This window comes from Sinohyriopsis cumingii, chromosome 6, assembly GCF_028554795.1.
Source record: "Sinohyriopsis cumingii isolate HCF-2022 chromosome 6, ASM2855479v2, whole genome shotgun sequence".
NCBI classification, from domain to species: domain Eukaryota; kingdom Metazoa; phylum Mollusca; class Bivalvia; order Unionida; family Unionidae; genus Sinohyriopsis; species Sinohyriopsis cumingii.
The window spans coordinates 115522506-115546644 of record NC_142966.1 but is presented as its reverse complement, the minus strand read 5'-3'; the positions used below and the strand labels follow the sequence as shown (position 1 = coordinate 115546644).

Sequence of the window (24139 nt, the reverse complement as noted above, 5' to 3'; positions counted from 1 at the left end):
GATATGTGTTGATAATTATAAATTCACTCCCATAAGTAATGTATTAGCGAAAAGGTATTCCAAATTGGTAATTAAAGGTAGTACTGATAGTGTTGATTTGTATAGTCACACCCATTCAGTAATGCTTTAGCTAAATTGTATTTAATATTCTGTGTGAAAGGTTATGAACATCAGCTAAAATTTGTGAAATAATCGTTGAAAATTAGTTCGGTTTTCAGCAGAAAATCTCCACCATTTATTTAATAGTTCTGTTCTTCGGACAAGTATTTCAAAAGGTTTCAACAGTGATGAACATTTCTTATGTACTTGTTATGATTATGAGAAAGATATTGAGATGATCCATCCCAATCGTTTGAGCCATAAGATATACATGCACCTGGAGAAATCCGTTCTCAATGACTTAAATATATGCAAATATTAAAGAGATGGCTTTTAAGATGATCCATCCCAATCGTTTGATCCATAAGACATACATGGAGCTGGAGAAATCCGTTCTCAATGACTTAAATATATGTAAATATTAAAGAGATGGCTTTTGAGATTTTCCATCCCAATCGTTTGATCCATAAGACATACATGGAGCTGGAGAAATCCGTTCTCAATGACTTAAATATATGTAAATATTAAAGAGATGGCTTTTGAGATGATCCATCCCAATCGTTTGATCCATAAGACATACATGAAGCTGGAGAAATCCGTTCTCAATGACTTAAATATATGTAAATATTAAAGAGATGGCTTTTGAGATGATCAATCCCAATCGTTCGATCCATAAGATATACATGGAGCTGGAGAAATCCGTTCTCAATGACTTAAATATATGTAAATATTAAAGAGATGGCTTTTGAGATGATCCATCCCAATCGTTCGATCCATAAGACATACATGGAGCTGGAGAAATCCGTTCTCAATGACTTAAATAGCAGCAGGGAAGTTGAACAGACCATTGTTTCCAACCAAAATAAACCTTCCTACGAAAACTTTCTCCGTAGAAGCCTCAGAATCCAAAAATAAAGCCTTCCACGGGAATCAATTTTCATGCATTCCAGACCCAATGCATCAGGTGGGTATACCAAGTGTGTCATAAAATATACCACCGGACAAGAATAAAATTTCCTCATCAAGGGAAGTTTAATAGACCATTTTTTCCAAGCAAAATAAACGCTCCTACGAGAACTTTATCCGTAGAAGGCCCAGAATTCAAAAATAAAGCCTTCCACGAGAGCTAATTTTCGCGCATTCCAGACTTGGTGCATCAGGTGGTCACGCCGGGTGTGTCGTAAAGTATAGCATCCGAGACAGGAAATAAATTATGCGGGAATATTATTTTGGTTATTATTTTTTGTTGCAACGTGGGCTGCATTTTCATGAATAAATTTGATCAAGACCGATACGATACCGACTTCGTGGATCATGCAGATTTATCGTGATGAAACCATGCGGCGTTGACTGAGCGCGGCTAAACAAATTTTTAAATTTATTCATATCCATGTCACCGTTGCACCAGGTCTGATGGATATTTCTCAACGTGTGCGTGTCTACGCCATTGAACACAGATAAAATATTGCAATTGTCTCTGATCACCTTTGGAATCTGCGTATATCTCTGTGTCACGTAAATAACATCGGTGTTCTTGTGTCTGCCACGCGAGAATATTCTGGCCGGGTTAGTTTGCTTTTCCAGCATAACATCGTCGAACACAACAAGATTATTAGTGTCACCGTCCAAATTATCTACGGATGGAGCTTCGTTGATATCCGTGATGAATTCGATCGTACCTTCGTCGGTATTGTCACTAAATTCCTTTAGCACTTGGTAACAACGCTGATCATCGACGGATGGTGCAACCAAATATAATTTATCCCATTTCAGCCATCGCATAATCAAATTTAGCAATAATTGCGTCTTGCCCGATCCTGATGGACCAATGATTATCATTCTAATCGAATTTGGTAATGCAGCATGATGTTTCACTTGTTCGCGTCGCTTCGTGGCAGAAAAATCAATTACATTCATGTTAATAAAATACATGGATCTATATTGTGTTAAGTGTCGCACGCACACAGCTACGATAAATCCAAACGAAATTGTTACACGTAACAACAGAAATGCAATCGCAGGAGAGTGCGAAGTTTGTAAGACACGCAAGTTCAGATTTGTAAAAAAAAAACTAGAAGAACCGGAGGAGATATCGCAGCCTCCTTGACAAATCTACCTGGGTTACCCTGGGCGAAATATCCCGGAGAGAAGCATCTACCAGGATATAATTATTGCGGACCTGGAACGAGACTCGATATCAGACTTGATAATAATAAACAACCAAAACAAGGTGAAAATCCGATAAACGCCATTGATGGAGCTTGTTATGATCATGATCTCGCATATCGCAGCGGAGATTTACAACAAAGGCATCTTGCTGATATCAAGCTAATTCACGCACTAAACGCAATTCCTAATAAAAATTTCAAAGAGAAATTAGCATCCTGGCTAATTAAAGGCGCGATGAAAGGCAAATTAGTATTCGGCGCTGGTAAATAATAATGGAAGATATATATTATTCTCCGCGAGGATTTTGGCGAGGAAAATCAGCGATCGCCAAACTCGCCAAAGCCGCATCGGTAAAACAATCCATCGCTGAATCGTGGTTATCAAAACAGGCAATTTGGCAAATATACCTCCCTCCACCTAAAAAAATACCATACGCGAGTTTCACCGTCAGTGTCCCCAATGAGGTCCATCAGGCGGATCTAATGTTTCTTCCTCACGATACCGTTAACGGAGTCACATATAAATACGTCCTGACCATAGTCGATATCGCCAGCAGGTATAAGGAAGCAGAACAATTATCGAATAAAACAGCAACGGAAATTGCTAAGGCATTTAACGAAATTTATTCCCGATCCCCATTAACATGGCCAAATCTTCTCCAGGTTGATCCAGGTCGAGAATTTCTTGGCGCGGTTACTTCATTAATGAAAAAGAACAACGTTAAAATCCGTCGCGGTATTGTAGGTGTTCATCGCAATCAAGCTATCGTTGAAAGATTTAATAAAACACTCGTAGAACGATTATTCGGATACCAATACGCGCGTGAATTTATTCAGGATAATCGATCTCACGATTGGGTATCAAGATTGCCTCATGTAATCAGCGCGTTAAATAACGAGACGACTCGAACAATATCAATGAAGCCTGCAATTGCAATTACAAAATCGAATATACCACTAAAGCGAGATTCCACAATTCAGCCTGTACTAGGTAGCGTCACAGTCAGGTATTTGTATAAGGAAGGTGAAGCCGAGGGAGGAAGAAAAAGAGCAACCGACCCAACCTGGAGTGTCACAACGCATAAAATATCCGCCGTAACAAGATCATCAGGAAGACCGGCAATTTATATTCTAGATTCGTTAGCGCCACAACGCGAATTTACCAAAGAAGAATTACAAATAGTCCCCGAAGATACTCAACTACCGCCAGCGTCACTAATGTAGTTTACTCGAATTCGTCCTAGCTGAGATAGTTTTCTTACTCTCGACACGGCCAAATACACTAGATTTGACCAGGAGATTCTATCATCGACGATCCAAACTTGACCATCGACAGTCAATCCTTGCGACGAGTGTATCGTTGTTGCGAAACCTAATTTCCATGGCGATTTTTCTGCACTCAACGCATCATTGACGAGATTAATATCAACAAAGATAATATCATTCAAGACCAAGTTCCTTTCTTCTCCGCACGGTAAAGTAACATTAATATTTTGTCGTCGAGTATTAGCGGGCCTATAACATAATGGTACCTGCAGCGTTGGAAATTTCTCACAATGCAGCTTGAATAACATTTCCTGAATAATATCACGAATAATTTTCCTGCTAGCGACGATCAAATGATCAGGACGCCACAAATTTAGAAAATCGCTCATCGGAGTTTCATCGATTATTCACATTGAATCTTATTCGGTTGTAATCGAATCAATTTTTTAAACTCGGTCAACAAAATATCCGTCGATCTATGATCAGCGTCGATTTCCTCGTAATAATCAACGAAGCTTCTAAGCCACTCGTGAGGCGATTCACCATCAATCGGATTAGGTTGGCCATGATCACCGCACATTATCACGGCGGTATTCCCCCCCCCCCCCCCCAGCCAAGACAGGAACGATTTTAATATATTTAAATTCACCGTGCAAATCTCATCGAATATTATGATCTTGTTGATATATTTATCGCCCATACGCACCGAGTCCCATGATCCACCGCTGTACTTGAAATAGCTATGGTACGTGCAAGAATTAACGCCACGCTGCTTTATTTCTCGTGCTAATCTATGTGTCGGAGTCAACACGATCATATCGGAGTTCGCAAATAAATTTATTACTCGCGTTGTTTTACCGCTGCCGCCGGGTCCATTTAGGTAAACGAATTTACTGCGTGAAATTGGGTCGAACGCAGATGCGGCTTTGGAAAAATCTAGAATCGAAGATTCTCCAAATCTACCTCGGTGAAATTCATCGCAATCTTCAACATCGGCGTCTTCGCAATAATCTAAAATATCTTCGTTTTTTATTCTCCAAGTTCCCCATGAGCTACCGTCGGTGATTAAATTTTCCAGTCTACATTGGTATTTTTTATCGAAATAGAACGAATCCGTCGCAACCCTTACTGCGATATCAGAAAATTTGTTTATCATCGATAGCAAATTTATACTCACATAGGCGAGCATTGATGATCGCAAATGCGTATACTGCGCTGATTCTCCATCAAGATAACTAATCACGGTACCTAACTTTGCTCAATCAATGATAATATTCTCTCTGTTACAAAATATTCCTCGTGATACCGTATCGGCGATTATAAAATCCATCTCAGCGTCATTGATAAACAATCTAGCGTGTCGATGTTTATGATCAACGGATCCACCCTGAGTAAATTTACCGATTATCTTTCTTCCGATATCTTTCGCGTTATCACAGTCCGTCGGCAACCACACATCGGTCTGTTTCCTATACGATATAATTGCCTCACTCACCGTCAACGACACTAACATCGATGAATCTAGCATATATCTCAATAACACCGTAGGGACCCAACGACGCTGGGAGAAATGCCTGCCAAACCAAATATAGCAAATTTTATGCAAATTTTCAGCAAATTCAAACGACGTGACACAAGCGAATCCTGTCATGACAAAATTAGGCAACGGTCCGTTAATTGCTACCCTTGTCATCTCGCTGGTAGGATGGCCGAATTTAGCAAAATAATCTGCACAATCGCCATATCCGAGAAAACTTCCAGGATAACACGCGCTCATGTCAACGGAAATCATATCCTCGAAATCGTACCTGGTATTCCACAGTCCGCCATGGCCATATTCGATACAGCTAAGTTGAATATCAGCAAGATATTCGTTCCTTGTAGGCTTCCATGAGTTTTTCTCTCTAGCGGCATGAGCGGCCACAGACGAAATTGTGAAGCAATTCGTTAGTAATTGATCGGGATTCGATGAATATTTCACCGCGAGTTTTTTCATCGATTCGTGTAATATTTCGTTCCTGTAAATGTCGCCACATGGCAGGATAAATTGATCGTATCTTTCCTGGCTCGAGAATAACCATATCGATATTGGATCAGATGCGTTTAATTTTTTGATAAATCTGAACATGTCATCGGAATTATTATTCTCCGCAGCATCCGCGAAATTCGCGATGTCCACAGGATAAAATTTAACTATACGATCCCGCGGAAATATCATTACCGAATGCGACCACGCATGGGAGTTATGATCGATAATCTCGATTGGCGCTCCTCGGGATCTATACGGCGACGAGTATAATGTTTCCCCCGATAACGTTTTCACCGTGATAGGAAATTTTAGTTTTTTACTCAACGCAGCCACGTCGTCCACCGATGCACCATCAGCGACGGTCCTAGCCCACGCGTTAATTTTATCCAACCTCAATTGTGTCAAACCAGATCCACGTCGAGCGTTTTTCATGTGTTCGATTACGCGCTCAGCCACGCAATTTATCATCGGTGATTCTTTCATCGCAGGTAGGTTTTTTATATCCGGATTGTTATTTAGCCGATAAATTCCATAAACAACAGCCCTAGATGGATACGATCTAGCATAATAAGGGCCATCGATTCCTAATAACAATCCTGGTTTGGAATTTTTATCGAGAATAACATTTTTCTTACCGCCACGCACTGGATCTCGTTTATCGCGAATAATCCAAGTATAGTCAGGCATTTGAGCGATAAATTTTATTCCAAAGATAAATCGCTCTTCGGGGTGTTCGATCTTTATATGCTCGATTATTTTCTTAGCTCGCTCCAAATTCATCGTGGCATCGATGGAATTTGTTTTCCAGGTCGACCAAGTGTGAACTGCTCCATCGTCGAAAAATTCTTTCTTGGCTCGGTCAACCTCAGGAATAATATATTCTGCCTCATCAAGATCAAATGCATCCATTGATTATATTTTAGACAAATGTTTAAATAATATGAATCAATGCAAATGGCTATTAATCGGTTCAACAAATTTCTGTGACAAATCTTGCAGAGGCGATTACTGCGGCGCTCATATACATGCGATTCGGCGTGGTAGTAAAGGACCACAACGATGCCTAGTTTGTCAAGTTGGCACGCGAGGGAAAACTCGATTGTGTCTAGCGTGTGGAGGAAAAAATTATCGGGAATTGCGGCGATATTATGAAAAAAAATTCTCGTCCGTGATAACATGCGAAGAAGATTATATTAATCGATTCAGAGCAAATAACGATTTAGACAAATAGATATTTCTATATGAATCAAAAATCAGCGATTCTGGAATCAACTATTCTCAAATCAACAATGACACACGAGTTTAAAACTCATCCCACGATTATTGGATACGAGGCGTCGTCCGATGGTATCGTTAGGAATATTAGAACAAAGAAACATATTGGTAATGTTTGTAATTCGGGTTATTTGATGTGTACCTTTGGCGAAGGTAAAAAAGGAAGACGTATAGGTTATCTCAGTCACAGGTTCGTATACGAGTGTTTTCACGGACCAATCAAAATTGGCCTTGTTATTGACCACATTGACGGAAATAAACTTAACAACCAACTATCCAATCTTCGAGTGGTGACACAAAGTGAAAATATCAAATCCGGTAATCCCGGCGGCGGACGACCAGCTAAGGCAGTCAAATCGATAAACAAAGAAACACACGAAGAAATTGTGTTCACATCGATGAGGGCCGCTGCAAGGTATTTTAGTATTAATTCTGCCTCGGTACGGTGTGTAACAGAAAAAATAACCAACGCAGCATTTTCCTACAAATTCGGCGTGTGGATCGAATTTTGTTATATTCCGATAATATCAGATTAAAAATCTCAAGATTTTCTAAATTTAATTAAATACTACAAATTTGTATAATGAACAAGGAAAACGTAAACAACATCATCGAAGCCATCGAGGATTTGAAAAATAAAAATATAAATTTGCCTTCTGATTTGGACGCAGATAAAATCCGGTCCGAATTTGAAACTATCGTCCAAGGAAAACTCGAATATAGATACACGCTGCCATCCGAATACAAATTCATAAAGAAAATCCAAATTGCGATGTATCAATCGCTTGCGTCTGTCAGCGATGATCAAATCGAGGATTTTGTTAAATTATCGACGCTGGTAGAAAAAGTTAGATCGAGTTTATCCGACGAATATGAATCAAGAAAAATTACTAGTTCGCGCGTCAGGCAGCTAAAAAAGCTAGTAGATGAAAGTAAAAATTAGAATTAGAATCGAAGATTCTCAAGATTCTTAAAAATAACGAAATTACTCAATTTTCTTGATTTTGACTACCAACTACCCCGTCAGAAACAAGAAAAATTGATATTTTATTTTACAAAATACAAGAAAAATGTACATTTTTCTTCATTTTGACTACCAACTACCCCGTCAAAATCAGTAATTTCCAACTTTGTCAAATTATTTTTATTTTTCACAAATAAATTTTATTTATTAAGAATATTATTTTTACTGAAGATTTATTTTTTTTGCTAAATAACAACGAAATTGTTCAATTTTCTTCATTTTGACTACCAACTACCCCGTCAAAATTAAGTAATTTGTGTGTTTTTCTTTGATTTTGACTACCAACTACCCCGTCAAAAACAAGTAATTTGTGTGTTTTTCTTTGATTTTAGTAAAAAAAAAATAAATCTTCAGTAAAAATAATATTCTTAATAAATAAATATTTATTATGAAAAATAAAAATAATTTGACAAAGTTAAATTTTCTTCATTTTGACTACCAACTACCCCGTCAAAATCAAGTAATTTGTGCGTTTTTCTTGTATTTTGTGAAATAAATATCAATTTTTTCTTATTTTTGACGGGGTAGTTGGTAGTCAAAATCGCGTATTTTGTAAAAAAATATTATTTTTCCTCGATTTTTATTTATTTTTTTTTTTTGTTATTTTTCTCTGGTGGACAGATCACGATCTCACCAGTAAATTTATACTAAGTATTTCCCCGCGTATATCAAGTAAATTTCCATTCTGATCCGTCAGTTTGAAATTTATCCTCGACAATAATCGATTATGACATCGCAGATAAAACGGATTCACTGGCTCTTTTATTATCAAATATCCCGGAGAGGCGCTAGGTGAAAACGAATATAAGATAAATCCCTGCTGTGCCTGTTCTGACGTAGATGAATCTACGTTGTAGCTACCTTCGACGACATCCGCGTGAAGATTAATCGCGATAACCTCCGTTATATTAACGATACCCGGCGAGATATGTCGTCCCTGCCCGGTTGGATCATTATTGTGTTTGAGAATTGATTCTGATTGTATTTTTTTAGTCCACGCGGCATGTAATTTCGGAAATAAATCATCGATGGTATCAGTGACGGATTTTCTCATTTCATCAACGTCATAATCAGGAAATTTGAAATTTGGTAGCGTTTCCTCGGTTAATCCGAATACTGTCATGAATTTTTGTTTTTCTCCTGAATTTCTGATCAACTTGAAGCTGCTAATAGGAAGAACGTAATCGGCAATTGATATATCATCAATTATCGCCCGAATGAACATACCGTGATAATATTCAATATCACTTGCAAGTTGATTTAAAATCTTCACGCGTTCGATAATTTCGCTGCATGAGCCTGATTTATTTAAGATACATTCATGAAAGGATTCCCGCAGTAAATTTAATTGTAATTTATGTTCTTGATTAAATTCGTCGATGGTTCTTCTTATCAAGATACCGTCTATGGGGGCTATTATCCTGTTAATGTTGGTAGCGTCGAAGATTTCCACACCGGGGGAAATTTTGGGAAGAGGCAACCACGAGAGAATTCTTTTGTCCCTGAAAGTAAAAGCGAACATTACCAGGTTAAATTTGTAGCTGTTCATGAGATTAATGGCACTGTGGATTAGAGGCTTGTGTCTGATAGTTCCGTACCATCCTTCATCGGTAATAAAATCAGATTTTTTTGGCTCCGGTAGCTCTGGAGGAGCTTCTTCGTGCCAACCTGGAATAATAAAATCAGATTTTTCTGGTTTTGCCAGAGGTGCGATTTCGGGCCAACCTAGAACTGTCCTAATCGATGACTGGTAAATATCGACGACATATGGCGATTTTACTTCGATTATCGATGACAGCGTTGGTTCGTGCGCGGATATTTTTATTCCTGGCTTATCATCGCCGGTTATATTTGATATTCTACTGGTAAATTCCTTATCGATTTGCTCAATTTCGTAACTGCCTGTTGGTATGCCAACGACGATCCAATCGGGAGTTCCATCGGGACGGTTTTTATTGGCAAAAACAAGCGAATTGTTCGATGATAATCTACCGAATGATTTCGATCTAATATTGGGCCAGCTGTTATAGACACGTAACTGTGACAGCGCAATTTCCTTGACGCTAATTGGTATTGGAAAATCGATAGTAAATTCTGGCCTGGTTGAGCTTGCCGATATCAGCGTTGTTATCGGCGGTGTTGTGTTTGTCACGATTTGAGCTAGTTCCGACATTATTGATATTCATTCGTTCAATCTCAGAGTAGATATTTATCATCATGGAAAATTCGAGATCGGATATAACTCCGTCGTTGAGACTTTCAGAAAGCAACGATGATAATTTCGAATACGCCTCGTTGACCTGGGATAGTTTGCTCGTGTACAGGAATAATTTTTCACTCGTGCATGAGGATATTTTTTTTGCGATAATATTGAGAACACCCGCGATTGTTGTTGTTGATGATATTATTATCGTTGCTACGATCGGCGCGATTGTTATTACCGCGGATAAGATTATACCTGAGCCGGCAATTATTGCGCTTACCGCGTACACAGCAACATCGATGGCAACTAATCTGCGCTGATATTTTTTTATTTTTGTTTGATATTCGTCGAGGAGTTTTTTTAACGAATCCTGCCATGAACGCGCCTGATTGTATCGGTAGTCCGATGCGGTCATTTATTAGTTAATCTATCTAACCAATTGGATTCCATCCGGATAAATATTCGAAAATTGCATGATATTCAGTTGGTTCCGTCACGGATCTATCTGGTGGTTCTAGTACGAACCATTCTAGGGTATTTTCACTCATCGAAATAATAAAAAATCCAGGATAAAATTCATGAATTTTATGATGGTAGGCTGTTACCTTGAATTTTATCTTGGAGATAAAATATGCTCGATATAAACCAGTAATTGGCGCAATGAAGTCAAATTTATCATTCTCGGGTGTCCATGTTTTATTTCGTGCTTGTACCACAAATGGTACATGACAATTAAGATTTTTTGTTTCTACATCCGGTGGTATAATAATACGCGCTAATTTTTCAAGATTCACTGACGATATTTTTGTGCTAATATCGTTAATTTTTGTGGTTGCGTCGAGAAGCTTCGCGCTTAAATCTCGAATTTCTCCGTCGTACAACGATACATCGACCTTTTCACGCGCCATATCACGTATCGTGGAAATTTCCTCGTTGATTTTGATAATATCCTCGTTGATTTTTCTTGTTTTCTCGTCAAGATAATGGTACGATGTTTTATCGCTTTTCTGACTCATTACGGTTTTTATCTCGATAATGTCGGCGAAAATGTTAGTAATATCTTTGCTGATTTTTCCTACCTTTTCGCTGAGATCATCGTGCAATGCTTGATCGGTTTTTTTCTTTGCTAGTTCGTGCGCGGAGGATGAATTATCGTCGGATGTTTTTATATCTTCCTCAATTTTTTTACTAAATTTAGCTAAGGTATCGTCGAGTTTTTTAAGATCGTTATTTAGCCTGTTAAGTCTTTTTGTCACTCTGTCCTGAAGATCGTCGTGTAATGCTTTATCGGCCTTCAGAAGCAACGTTGCTGATAGCTCGCTATCTCTTTGTTCCACATCTGCGATATCAGCCTTCAGGGGTAACTTTGCTACAAGATCGGCGATATCAGCGATGGATGTTGATACCGATTCTGACAGGCGAGTAAATTGATTAATGCGATCGTTATATTCGTCCCGCTTGATTATATCGGTTATTTTCACGTTGCTTGTTTGTAATCTTCCTTCTTTGTTCTGAAAAATGGCAACTTCGTCAGGATCTACTTCTGACAGCGACAAAAGATTATTAATATCATCCCTCGTGGCGAACTTTGATAGATCGACGTCAGCTACTTCCTTCTTCCTGTAGAGGAATCTTTCGTAAATATCAACCATGATACTTATCTGCGGCGTATTCAAATACGATTCTATGATACGGACTGGATGATTTTGAAATTGCGTCGAGAACGTTAATTGATTCAGGACCGCATATTGGTGGATCCATTAACGTCTGCGTCGGAAGTGTCGAGTACCAAATTGGAATATTCAACTTTGACACGTAATTGATAAATTCTTTTGGTGGAGCTAGTCCGTACGAGTCAAAGTAAACAACTTCGCGAGGATTAATCGCGTAGGCGACCCAGTGCGTGCCAGGGCCGGTATTTGAATCGAGATTTATTATTCCTGTCTCGGTGGAATTTGGCTTTTCTGGTAGTTAATCCCGCATAAATACGCCTCTGAAAAATTTTATTTTTTTATTTTTTGCTTCGCTGAATAAATCTAAATTTGAATAGGGCGTGCTAATCTTAGGCCGGATCCGTATGGGGGGCGTCTTAGATAAAGGCCGCTTACCTTTTTTTTACCGTATCGCCCTCCTATTTTTTCTAGTAGTTTTTTACCTGCGTATCCAGCCGCGCTTGATGCTAGACCGGTTGCTATCGACGGAGCAATTGCGGCTAATAATCCGGGAATGGCAGCTAGTAGAGGGAAAAATCCGCCTGTTTTGACCATATCTTTGACGGCACCTGGACTAAGATTCACATGAACGCCGGAATTTGCTGATTTGGCTTTGGTAAAGCGTCCAAGTTGATTCTTAGTTAGCGATAGTTTGTTAGGTCCGCCCTGAATTTGATCATTTTTCAGGGTTAATTTCACACCGCATCGCTTAGCTATCGCTGATTGGAGTTTTTCATCTGACCCGGGGTCAGAGTTACGCTGACGTGTTCGTATGGCATATTAATATCGTTTTAATCTAAATTTAGAAAATCTAGATTTTTGTTACATTTTCTCGACAGGTGCGTCGATGACTCTCATTCTACCGCTGATGCCTTCCAGGATCATTGTTCTATCACTGAGAATTACCGCGATTGCTCTGGCTGGTCCACCTGTGTTAATTTTGGCCTTAAAATGGATATCAACGACGGATTGTTTTACCAAATCGAGATGTTCCAGGGAAAAATAGTAGATAGGATAAAATTTATTAAAATCCAATTGTGATATTTGTAATCCAGTATCGATATTTTGATCGCGACCCATAAAACACAACAGGCGATGATATGCGCGGGCGGTGAAATTGTTGGCAAAATCAATCGATATTTCCTCGGATGGTTCTTGTTGCCCGTTTATCCTCAACGATACATTTGTTGCTTCGAATTTGTCGAATATCATGTGACTGTGCGTTTGATCGTATCTATTTGCGGCATGAAGAGCAACAAAGATATGTCTAGGCGCAGAGACACCTTGTTGTGATGCAATTCGCCAGGTAAATATTCCGTTGATATCAACGTCGATAGAGTCGGTTGTAGTTGTTAGCCAGGACATAACAGACTTACCACCCTGATTCATAAATGACAATAATTTTTCTTCCTCAATTATCGATGGGACTATCGCTGGCATCCACAAAGTAAATTTGGTTAGGAACACCTTACCTGGATCGCCTCCTGTTCGCCAAATAGCTCTGTCATTGCCTGTGTCGTCTCGAACGAAGGAAATTGTATGTTTCGCTCCATAGATAACCTTCCTGAAATGCCTGCAAAATCCAAAAATGTGAGATAGCGGAATTGCACAGGAGAATATTAGATTATCGTCAGTCAACATGGATTTTCGCGTGGCAAATCCAAGATTGTAATTGGTATTTGCTTTTATCATCACACTTTCGGTATCGGCATCATCGGCGCCGGCGGTATGTTTCTTCGGTCTTCTGGTTTCATACTGGATATGGTCAGCGGTATCTGAGTTATCTTTGGCGAACATCATGCTAGGACCAGCTGATCTGGTAAAATCATCCGAGTATCTGGCTAGGCCTATTATCGTCGTTGCTATATCAACGTTGCCCGTGATTGATTCAATTTCTCTTCCATCGATCATGTAAGTGGCGCTCTTGAATAATGCCATGATTCCGTTGTTAACGAATCCAACTTTAGAGCCTGCGTCATAGGCGGTACCATCGTTTTTCGCAATTTTACCAGCAAATTCGATATATGCCTCAGACGGAAGAAAATATCTTGTCGTATCGTGAACTTGAATTTAAACGCGATTAGTCGCATTTGGTGTCACTGTGTCGTACGAGAAATACTGGAAATCACGCACGGATGTGTCTCTACCTACAGGTTCGTCCATGTCGAATACTTCGTTTGACACTTGTGCGAACATTTATTATTAAGAATTTCATCTAAAACGAAGACCGCTACCCGATACAAAACTTGTGTTTGCAACTTCCTTCGCTAGGTCATTTATTTTTTTGTTTGCGAAACTTGTGTTTGCAACTTCCTGTGCTAGGTCATTTATTTTTTTATTTGCTGCGTCGTTTATAGCTTTACTGACATCAGCGGGCATTTCGCTGGTGCTGGGTAATTTGACAACAGGTTGTTTTTTTTTACGCATTAAATTTGATATTTTACTTTTGACGACATCGAAGCCTTTGCTGGCCAAATTACCAACGCCAGAAATAACAGTTTCGCCAATCTTTCCTATTGCTTTTGATGCAATTTGCTTAGTTGTGGGTCCAATTTTAGGGACTATCCTTGTGACGAAACTTTTAACAATGTCACCTAATCCATTACCGTGAATATATTTGTATACGGGCAATCGAGAGTTAGCTACGCGGACCTGTCTAGGTCTGCGCTGATGCTTGTGAACGATCATTGTTATCTAAATGTGATTGTTTTAATCGATGAGTTCGTCAACGAGTTCTTTGTAAATGTAGGAATTAATAACACCGCCGCGAAATAATCGCTGGCATATATCTGAGGCTTCGTTGATTATTTCAGAAGAATTATTTCCAGCTCGTTTTCCCCCGATTAATATTTCGAGGCGAGATACGTCGTTGACAACGCTGTCAGGGCAAATGGTATATCCGCTTCCTGTTTTTGGTTTCGGAAACATTTGCCCATGTAACGACGATAGTATATCTTCCTCTTCCTCTTCTGGTTCTTTTTCTTTTTCTTCTCTTTGTTTTACTTTTTCTACAAACTCAAGATATTTACGATCGTACGTGTATGGGGGATCTTTGTGGGCAAAATATACCCAATCGATCCATTTTGATTTTTCAATAGGTTTTCCGTGAAGTCTTGTTTTTAGATATTTATCCCTTTCATCATACTCTAATGCGGCAATATCGACTAATTTACCCTCGTTTTCGAGTAATTTAAGAGCATCCTCGGTAAAATAATTACTAATACGAAATTTAGGTTTTTCAACCTCGGATGTTGTTATTTCTTCATGTGATTGAATTTCTTGTAGTTTCCTTGAAGATTTTTCCTTTTTATCCTTTCTGTTATATGCAAATTCCTGAAATCGAACAAAATTCGGATCGTCCAACCTGGCCTGGGGTAATCCAAATCTAGCCCGATATATCACTTTATACCATTTTTCTCGTGAAGGAATTCTGTTTAGTCCCTCCTCCGTTAAATAATTTATTCCTCTATTGGCGAAAGAATCTTCCGCAAATTCTCCAAGTTTCTCAATGCTGTCATTTTCTTTAAATTTGTCTATCATCGTGGACCAACCTTCAGTGGTAAAATTTTCAACCAATTTCTCGAGATGATCTTTTTTTTCTTTTTCTTCTTCTTCCTTTTTTCTTCTTCTTTTTTTTTCTTCTTTTATCTCTTCTTCTTGCCGTAATTGTTCTTGCTGCGCTTGTGCTTGTGCTTGTGCTTGCTGCAACCGTTCTCGCCGCGCTTGTGCTTGTGCTTGGTGAATTTGTTCCAGCTGATCTGGCATTAATCGAGTATGTTCCTCAATGTCTCTCAACACGGGAAGAATTCCGCGTTTCCTGATATCCGAATCTTTCACATCACCAAGTAAGACTCGCTCGGTTGATTCGGTAACTGGCTTTAACAATTTCGACGATAATTCGGTAAATCCCTGCTCCGCGTCTTCGTATTCACGTACATTTTTCTTGAATAATTCTTTTGCTGGGATAAGTTTCCTTACTGCTGCTAATTGTTCTCGCGCTATTCTGGCAGAATGCGGCTCTCCAACTGTACTAGTTCTCGGACTCATATTATTTTTAATTATGTTGTTTTAATGTGACGTAAAATGGACCAAAGCAGCCCACGTTGCAACAAAAAATAATAACCAAAATAATATTCCCGCATAATTTATTTCCTGTCTAGGATGCTATACTTTACGACACACCCGGCGTGACCACCTGATGCACCAAGTCTGGAATGCGCGAAAATTAGCTCTCGTGGAAGGCTTTATTTTTGAATTCTGGGCCTTCTACGGATAAAGTTCTCGTAGGAGCGTTTATTTTGCTTGGAAAAAATGGTCTGTTAAACTTCCCTTGATGAGGAAATTTTATTCTTGTCCGGTGGTATATTTTATGACACACTTGGTATACCCACCTGATGCATTGGGTCTGGAATGCATGAAAATTGATTCCCGTGGAAGGCTTTATTTTTGGATTCTGAGGCTTCTACGGAGAAAGTTTTCGTAGGAAGGTTTATTTTGGTTGGAAACAATGGTCTGTTCAACTTCCCTGCTGCTCTTAAATATATGTAAATATTAAAGAGATGGCTTTTGATATGATCCATTCCAATCGTTTGGGCCATAAGACATACATGCAGCTAGAGAAATCCGTTCTCAATGACTTAAATATATGTAAATATTAAAGAGGTGGCTTTTGAGAGGGACGCATTCATAAAATACACTTAGAGTGATTAGCAATTATTATTTTAATTTTATTATGAACTTTATTGCCATTTAAACGGTGTTGGTTGCTATTCTACAAATGGATTTTGATAAAGACGCGACAACACATAAGTCAGTATGGATTATGTACATCGTTTTATTTCATACAGATTATTTGAAAATATACATTTGCATAAGAGTCCGGAATAAACGTGATTGCTATTCTAGCTGATTCTGCTTCAATTTGTGTTTTAGAAATATGAAGTTTCTCCAAGTAATAGAAGTCGAAATAATTCTCATAATCTGTGCAGTATGGTCAAAAGATGGATACTTTTGGATGAATTTTAGAGAGTTGGGGAGATATATATTGCCTACGAAAAGGTGAATATGTTTATAAAATCAATTAAAATACATTATATTTTCAACAAATTACCTTATATAATAAATAAATGACCATTTCATCTTTAATGCTGTTTGATATTATAGTCTTGTAGGGAAGTACATGGGGATCCCATTCTCATACCTTTGTACTTTAGACTGCCTACAATATCAAACGGTACAAAACTGTAATTTATAAATGTACAGTTGAATGCGAATAAAGTTTATATTATGTTGTTTTCTCAAAAGATCTGGGCTTTATTTTCTTCAAGTCGTGCATAATTGTTGGTCGTTCTAATACGGGTAACACCAATATCTGATGCGGTGAAGACTCCGTCTTTTCGTTTCTGCCTACCATGTTTACAGTTAAAATGAATGTTTTTGTCCTGCCTAAAATATATGTGTTCTTATTGATTTTTTAAAAATTCGTTTTTATGCAAGTTTTAGATTATTATATCGGTAAATTTAACATTTGATCTGCAGATTTAGGCCACATAATTCGATGTTCATTGATCGATGTTTCCATATCAGTTGCATGAAAGTTCGCCTGAACTTAACAATATGTGCAAAATCCACGTAATGTTAATTAATTATGTAAACAAAGAAGATAGGGCAAATGTTCACTAAATGTAGATGGGGCATTTTTTAAATGTCAGGTGCCTTTCTCATTCGACTTCTGATTTTGCAGATGAATTTAATATTAGTTGCAACTACTCCTTAATTATTAAGGTTCAAGTTGTCCCAGTTTTACTAAAAACAGTTTGCAACAGACCCTAAAGTAATTTAGTCGTACTGAACATACTTTTGTAATACTACTATTACTACTACTACTACTACTTCTACTACTACTACTACTACTACTACTAATAATAATAATAATAATAATAATAATGATAATAATAATAATAAACAACTTAATAATAATAATAATAATAAACATAAACATAATAATAATAAAGCATATAACAGTATAGTTAGGTTTATTACGATATTTTAAATTTATGCTTAAAATCAGTAGCTATATCACATAATTTAATATCATTAGGTAAGATATACCATATGAAAGCTCCACTGCGTGGAAAACTACTTTTAAAAATGTTGGTCTTGTGCTTTTGGATATTTAGGTGATTTTTATTAGAAAAGTGTCTGATTCGATCATAAACTGAAAGACAGAACTTAGTGTTCAGATAATCTGGTGTCTTATATTTTTCCGCTTTCTACAAGTGGACGGATTCACTCTGTTTTTAACAGGTGACCATTGGAGATTTTCAAATAAAGCTTCATTGCGTTGAAAAAATTTTGATCTCATATGTTTCTAGCCACGCTCTTGTTCTGGCGCTAGATGTATTTAAACAGATAAACAATGGCCCCGATTACTGGAGCAAAAACAACTTGCGGTAACTTCAAACAATTATTATAAATTTATTCTTGATTTTGAGGTTAAAAAAACAACCGAAAAATTCTTTACAAACTAAATATCTTCAAGGCAATTTTGCAACATGCAGAGTTCCTATTTTTTTCTTCTTTCCGTGACAGAGTGTTTTCAACAATGACGCCTTCAAGATTTCGGACGTGACGTGTTCTAACTTAACACGTCACGGTATATTGAAAATTCATTCTGCCAGTTAGAAAACTATTTAAAAATTGATGCACTTGTTTGCACAAGACAGTGTAAAGTTTGACAAATTAAAGTTAAGCTTACTTTCAATTTCATTAAAACGTGTATTTGTAGATAAGACAGCCGTGACATCAGCATATGTTAATATCTAAGTACGGTAAGATACTAAGAAGGGGAGGTCATTCATAAACAGTAAAAAGAAAAGCGACCTAAAGTAGACCCTACAGGAACTCCTACAGTAACAGTGAACGGACGACTTAAATTGCAAGTGAAACAGATGGTTTTATATCTAATGTTTAAATCTGAGCTAAGAAGAGGAATTAGTATTAAATTTAAACATCCATAGTATATTAATTTACATAGCAGAATATCGTGACTAGTCAGGTAAAACATTTTTTTCTAAAACCTAACAGTAATTCACGGTAAGATTTACTTTACATATCTCCCCCATGTCACGAATTGGTGATATTTTGACAAGCTGTTTTACAACAGTGGAATTTGTAAATCCTGGTTATTTGTTATTTGTTGGATAACAAACTATATCTAGATATGAAAAGAATACAAACGGGTATATGCGTTATTCGAGTAGTTTTAAATGCATGGGAAGAACAGAAATCGACCTATAATTTGACATCTATGTCTCATTTCCCTTTTTCGAAGATATGAATGACTTTAGCAGATTGCCATTGGTCTGGAAAATAGCCAGTTTCTATAGCATAGCTTGTAATGAAGACAATGCTTTGACAGTTGCGGTCAGCACCAGTTTGTAAAAATTGTACACCAATTACTTCTAGGTCAGGAGATTTCTTATTACCAATGCTTTTTGAAAATTATTCTGAGAGCGTGTGAATTTTGAATAATTGGAATTCAAAATTTGGTTCGTACTGGGGTTTATGGTTGTTTTTTTAAATTGTTGTTGTTGTTTTATTGAATTCTGTAAAAACAATTTGTTTGCTCTTTGCTATAGCACTAGAAGTGTTACACTCTGTAATATATAGTGTTGCAATATAAAGTTTTAATAACTGATACAGGACAGTGGTCACTAAGACCTATACATGGTACTTCAATGTACAATCCAAAATGACCATACACCTATAAGAAAATAACCACGACGTTTCAATGCTGTAACATATTGTTGACTTCTCTTTAACCATCAGTAAAATCACCCATTCTACAAAAAGGCAGTTACCTCATGATCGGTAGATATTCACGGGAAGAACACACAAAAATGCGCAGAAATATTATTTGTATCCTCTTTGAAAAATACAGCGCATACTTTGCAGTGCTACCGAAATATCGCAAGGAGGCTATTTATAATACACGATCAACCTGGCATTCTATTTCGCAACGCGTTCTAACATTACGGAGTGGGCTATGACAGAGTTCAACCTTCCAGCTGAGCTTCACCACCTTGACCTTTGCAGTGCATTGTCACGTGACTTTGAATAAGACTCTTGTTGATTATTCTGCGAACCCGTTAGTTTCACCTTTAATGGACGACAAAAAATATCCGTTTACGCTTGCATTCATTTTTACTTTCATCCAAAATAGAAATTGAAAGAATACCAGTTCTCCAATACGCACCGCAATACCAGAGGAATTATATCTTTGTATTCGCAATTAATTGCAATCTACTAATGTAGATGAAATCCTTCGTTTTGAACCAGCTTTGAGGTGATTTGATAAATAAATATAAAGGATCACAACATTGTTATGTGAGAATTTCAGTACAAGACAGGTGAAGCAACAGGAGCTCAATTGCATAATAATAATCATTGGCAAAGATACCACGAACCTATCTTTCAGTGTGTGTGTATGTGTGTGTGTGTGCGGAGGCAGAGAAAGACAGACATGGGGAAAGATAGAGACAGAGTGAGTTTCAATATTTACCTAATTTAGATTCCGGGTAAACACAAAATAAACAGCAAAATCTCATCTGCGTGCACGACGTCGCAAACAAAACAGCCAAGCATGGAGCGCTAACCGTAATATTGCTTTGTTACCTTGAATAAAGCGTCCATTCCTACCTTTCCACATCGTCAAGTATGGATTATTGGCTCCATTTAATTGTGCTTGATCACTTAAATAACATGTTATCGAAGAAGAACCGCATTGATCGCTAGCTACCATGATTTATTATGCCAGAAATGCGTTGCTGTGGTCGATGTAGCAGCACCTGTAGCTGAGATGAAGACGGTGTGGTGGCGTTTTTCTTCGGTATTTTTTTTTTTTGGTGGGGGGGGGGTCATGTCTTTCAATGTAGGGATTTTTCCATCATGTTCTTTATCCAACGAAACATTCGAAACTTACCAAATGTATATCTTCTTTGTGTGTGTATGAACTGACAACTGCTGAAATAATAGATCCTGTAGTGTTTTGACTTTGAAATATCTGTACTTGTGTAAATTGTCAATCTTAAGTTGTCGAAACTAGACACTCTTTTGTACCTTATATGTAGTCATGGACGGATTTGATCAAATCAAATGTTAGATATGTGAACATAGGTATGTGGGTGTTTGCATGTTACAAGCTTAAAGGAAAATATGTTAATTATATCAGATACATACTTAGATGTCCCTAATCATATATAACAGCAGAATACATGTATATACAGCGACAGGTGAATATTGCATCATACACAGTATGGTACACAGACACGTGACATCTTACTAGGTTTACACATGGTGTAAGGTGAGACTATGCTCAATTCTAGTCGCAGGTGTAATATATGGTTATTTTTAGTCTTTGTATCTGAGGTGTATTTTTATAGTAGTATCGGTGTGTTGACGAGTAAATGTGTCATTTGGATTTTTAACGAAGCTTTAACAATTTCACATTCATATCGCTACCATGTCTGTAGTGTGGCAGTTTATAGTGATGTCTAGCGCAGGGGCATCATGCCGCATACATGTAGCATCATGTACCACCCAGCCAAATTATCCTGACCCCAGACCGACCGTTCTTAACACTATCATCTTAATGCTGAGGGCAAAGCGAGGCATATGCTAGTACCATGACTCGACTGGGGTTCGAACCCGCGACATCCCGCATCTGAGGAGGACGCTATAACCAATTAGGCCACACGGGCGGTCAGTTGTGTTGACGAGAGAGACATGCTAACAGAAGCAGATTAATATTTACAATTTTCTACAATCTCAGTGACTTATTTTAGCGTAACTTAAAACAGTTGATGGTGGGAAGTAGAAAGAAAGGCATAACTAAGACTCAGTATGTTTAAAATCTATTATGATAAAACTCAGCAGTAAATTGATTAGATTCGCCACAACTCATTTGTTCGCGGTGGGCTGGGCTATATTGTCCTCCTGTCTGACTTGTTTGGCAGACCTGACATGGTGTTCAGCGCCTTACTACAAGCGGATGGAGAATAGTCGCTATGTTAATTATCAACTCACATGCAAACAAAATATACAGCAGAACGCACAAGTGTATGCTTGCTTTGTAACTTCAACGGATGGCTAATGCTCATTTCCGCCATCATTGGTGTCATATATATATATATATATATATATATATATATATATATATATATATATATATATATATATATATATATATATATATATATATATATATATATATATATAAGAGAGAGAGAATATTTTGTTATTAGATTTTGGTTTAAATAAATGCTTACTTCAGGGTTACAGGGTAGTAAAACGTTATTTAGAAATAATGGCTGAAATATATATATATATATATATATATATATATATATATATATATATATATATATATATATATATATATATATATATATATATATATATATATATATATATATATATGTGTGTGTGTGTGTGTGTGTGTGTGTGTGTATGTTTGTGTGTCTGTCTGTGTGTGTTTGTGTCTATGTGTCTATGTGTATATATATATATATATATATATATATATATATATATATATATATATATATATATATAATGTAACTAATATCCAAAAGGGTATAAATTAAGAGAACATTTTTTGCATTTGCAAATTTGATGATAAAACATGATCCTTAAACAGGAAACTCTCGCACCCAGCTTGAGAAATAAAATATAAATTATGTGTACGTTTGCAAGACGTTAGTATCCAAATTTTTTAAAAGTATATGCTCATCTCTTCCTTCATTAAATGTATATTATCAGGGTTGTGCAGTATGCATCCATACTGCACTACTTAATATTGCATGATACGTGTATCTAAAAATAGTATCGTTTGAGCGTGTGTTAGGAACTACTTTTATTGTAAGCACTTTTTTACGCTCATGGAAAAATTCACTGTCAAAAAAAAAATTTAAAATCAAGGAAACGACTGAACTTGATATCCGCAAAGAGCGTAGATTGCACCATGACAAAGAATTTCAGACATGCAGCATTGAAAATACCATTCTGACCTCTTTACTTTACAGAAGAAATGTTTACGATTCGCAGATTGAATGAACCATACACGCACTCTAACGGCTACACAAAAGAGCATTTAAAGGCATATTGAGGACAAGGATCATCTCGTCTCTCTCCGAGACGTCCCACAAGTCAGTTCAAGCTCTAAATTTGAGAGACAAAAATGTAGCTGAAGCAGGCGAGATTTGATAGAAAAGGAAGAGCCTCTAAGCCAAAAAGCCAAGATGACAGAGAAGCCTTATTTACCGCTGGCTAAGTGGGATATGACACCCCGATACCTTGCAATTTTCCGTTATAAATGTTTGAGAAAATGTTTGAATTTATATTACATGTCATACGGGTCATGTAGCTAGGGTTCCTCCAACAGAGAGCATGCAAGTTAAAGGGCATAAAAATGTGTCACTTTCAGTTGGTAATGAAACTTTCTGCATTTCTGCATTTTATTATTTCTCTGTAATTCAATATTCAGTAGTATTTCAATAATTATATGATTGTATATACTCATATGACGGATAGTATTGCCGGTGCTTATAATTATGGGGAAATAACATTATATAATGTATTCGTAGAAATTCATTCGAGTATTTCGAATGAAAGTTTGCGAAAATGGGTTAAAAATAAGGAAACAAAATAGTTGAAAATCAACTTGGTTTTCAGAAGAAAAAACATCCAACCACTCATTATATTACAGTGTATTGTGTTCTTCGCTCAGTTATTGAAAGTGGGAAATAGTCGTGAAAACTTGTATTGTGCTTTGACGGTAGCAAGGCTATGATAAGATTGATTGCAAAACACTGCGTTAGAAACTAACAAGAGATGAAGTCAGCACATGTATTAAAATGCCAATTAGCTATATGACAAGTCAATAGAATGCATTGTAAGTAATAATACAATGTTAGCTTCATTATTCGATGCTTACATTTTGGCTTGAAAATCGTGAAACTCACTTTCCCAGATAGTATTTTCCACTTGTTTAATAAATGGAATTATTGATACGAGAAATGTTCAATAGAAGTTTGTGTTCTGGAATTTTAACGAAGCTTTAACAATTTGAGTCATACTGCTACGATGTCTGCAGTGTGGCAGTTTATAATGATGTCCAGCGTAGGGGCATCATGTCCCACCCAGTCACATCATCCTGACACCAGGCCGACCAGTCCTAACACTAACCTCTTAATGCTGAGCGCCAAGCGAGACAGATACCAGTACAATTTTGTAAACGTCTTTAGCATGACTCGGCATTTGCGTATTAACAAAAATTGTATGGCTTGTGTTAGAATAAGGGAT

At 37.3% G+C, this 24139-nt stretch overlaps 1 protein-coding gene across 4 annotated transcripts in view; it reads right to left on the bottom strand.

Annotated features, from left to right (window-relative positions):
- The window catches only part of LOC149797783 (beta-1,3-galactosyltransferase 1-like), a 45929-nt gene extending 25059 nt beyond the window's left edge, over nt 1-20870 (bottom strand). For 2 of the 4 annotated variants that reach the window (XM_089962739.1, XM_089962743.1), the window contains exon 1: nt 20340-20827. The gene's annotated coding sequence lies outside the window, so the exon portion shown is untranslated. Of the gene's footprint in view, nt 1-20339 lie in introns of all 4 variants that reach the window. The other 2 variants (XM_089962754.1, XM_089962752.1) reach the window with 2 other exon arrangements.
- Between the last annotated feature and the right edge of the window lie 3269 nt (nt 20871-24139).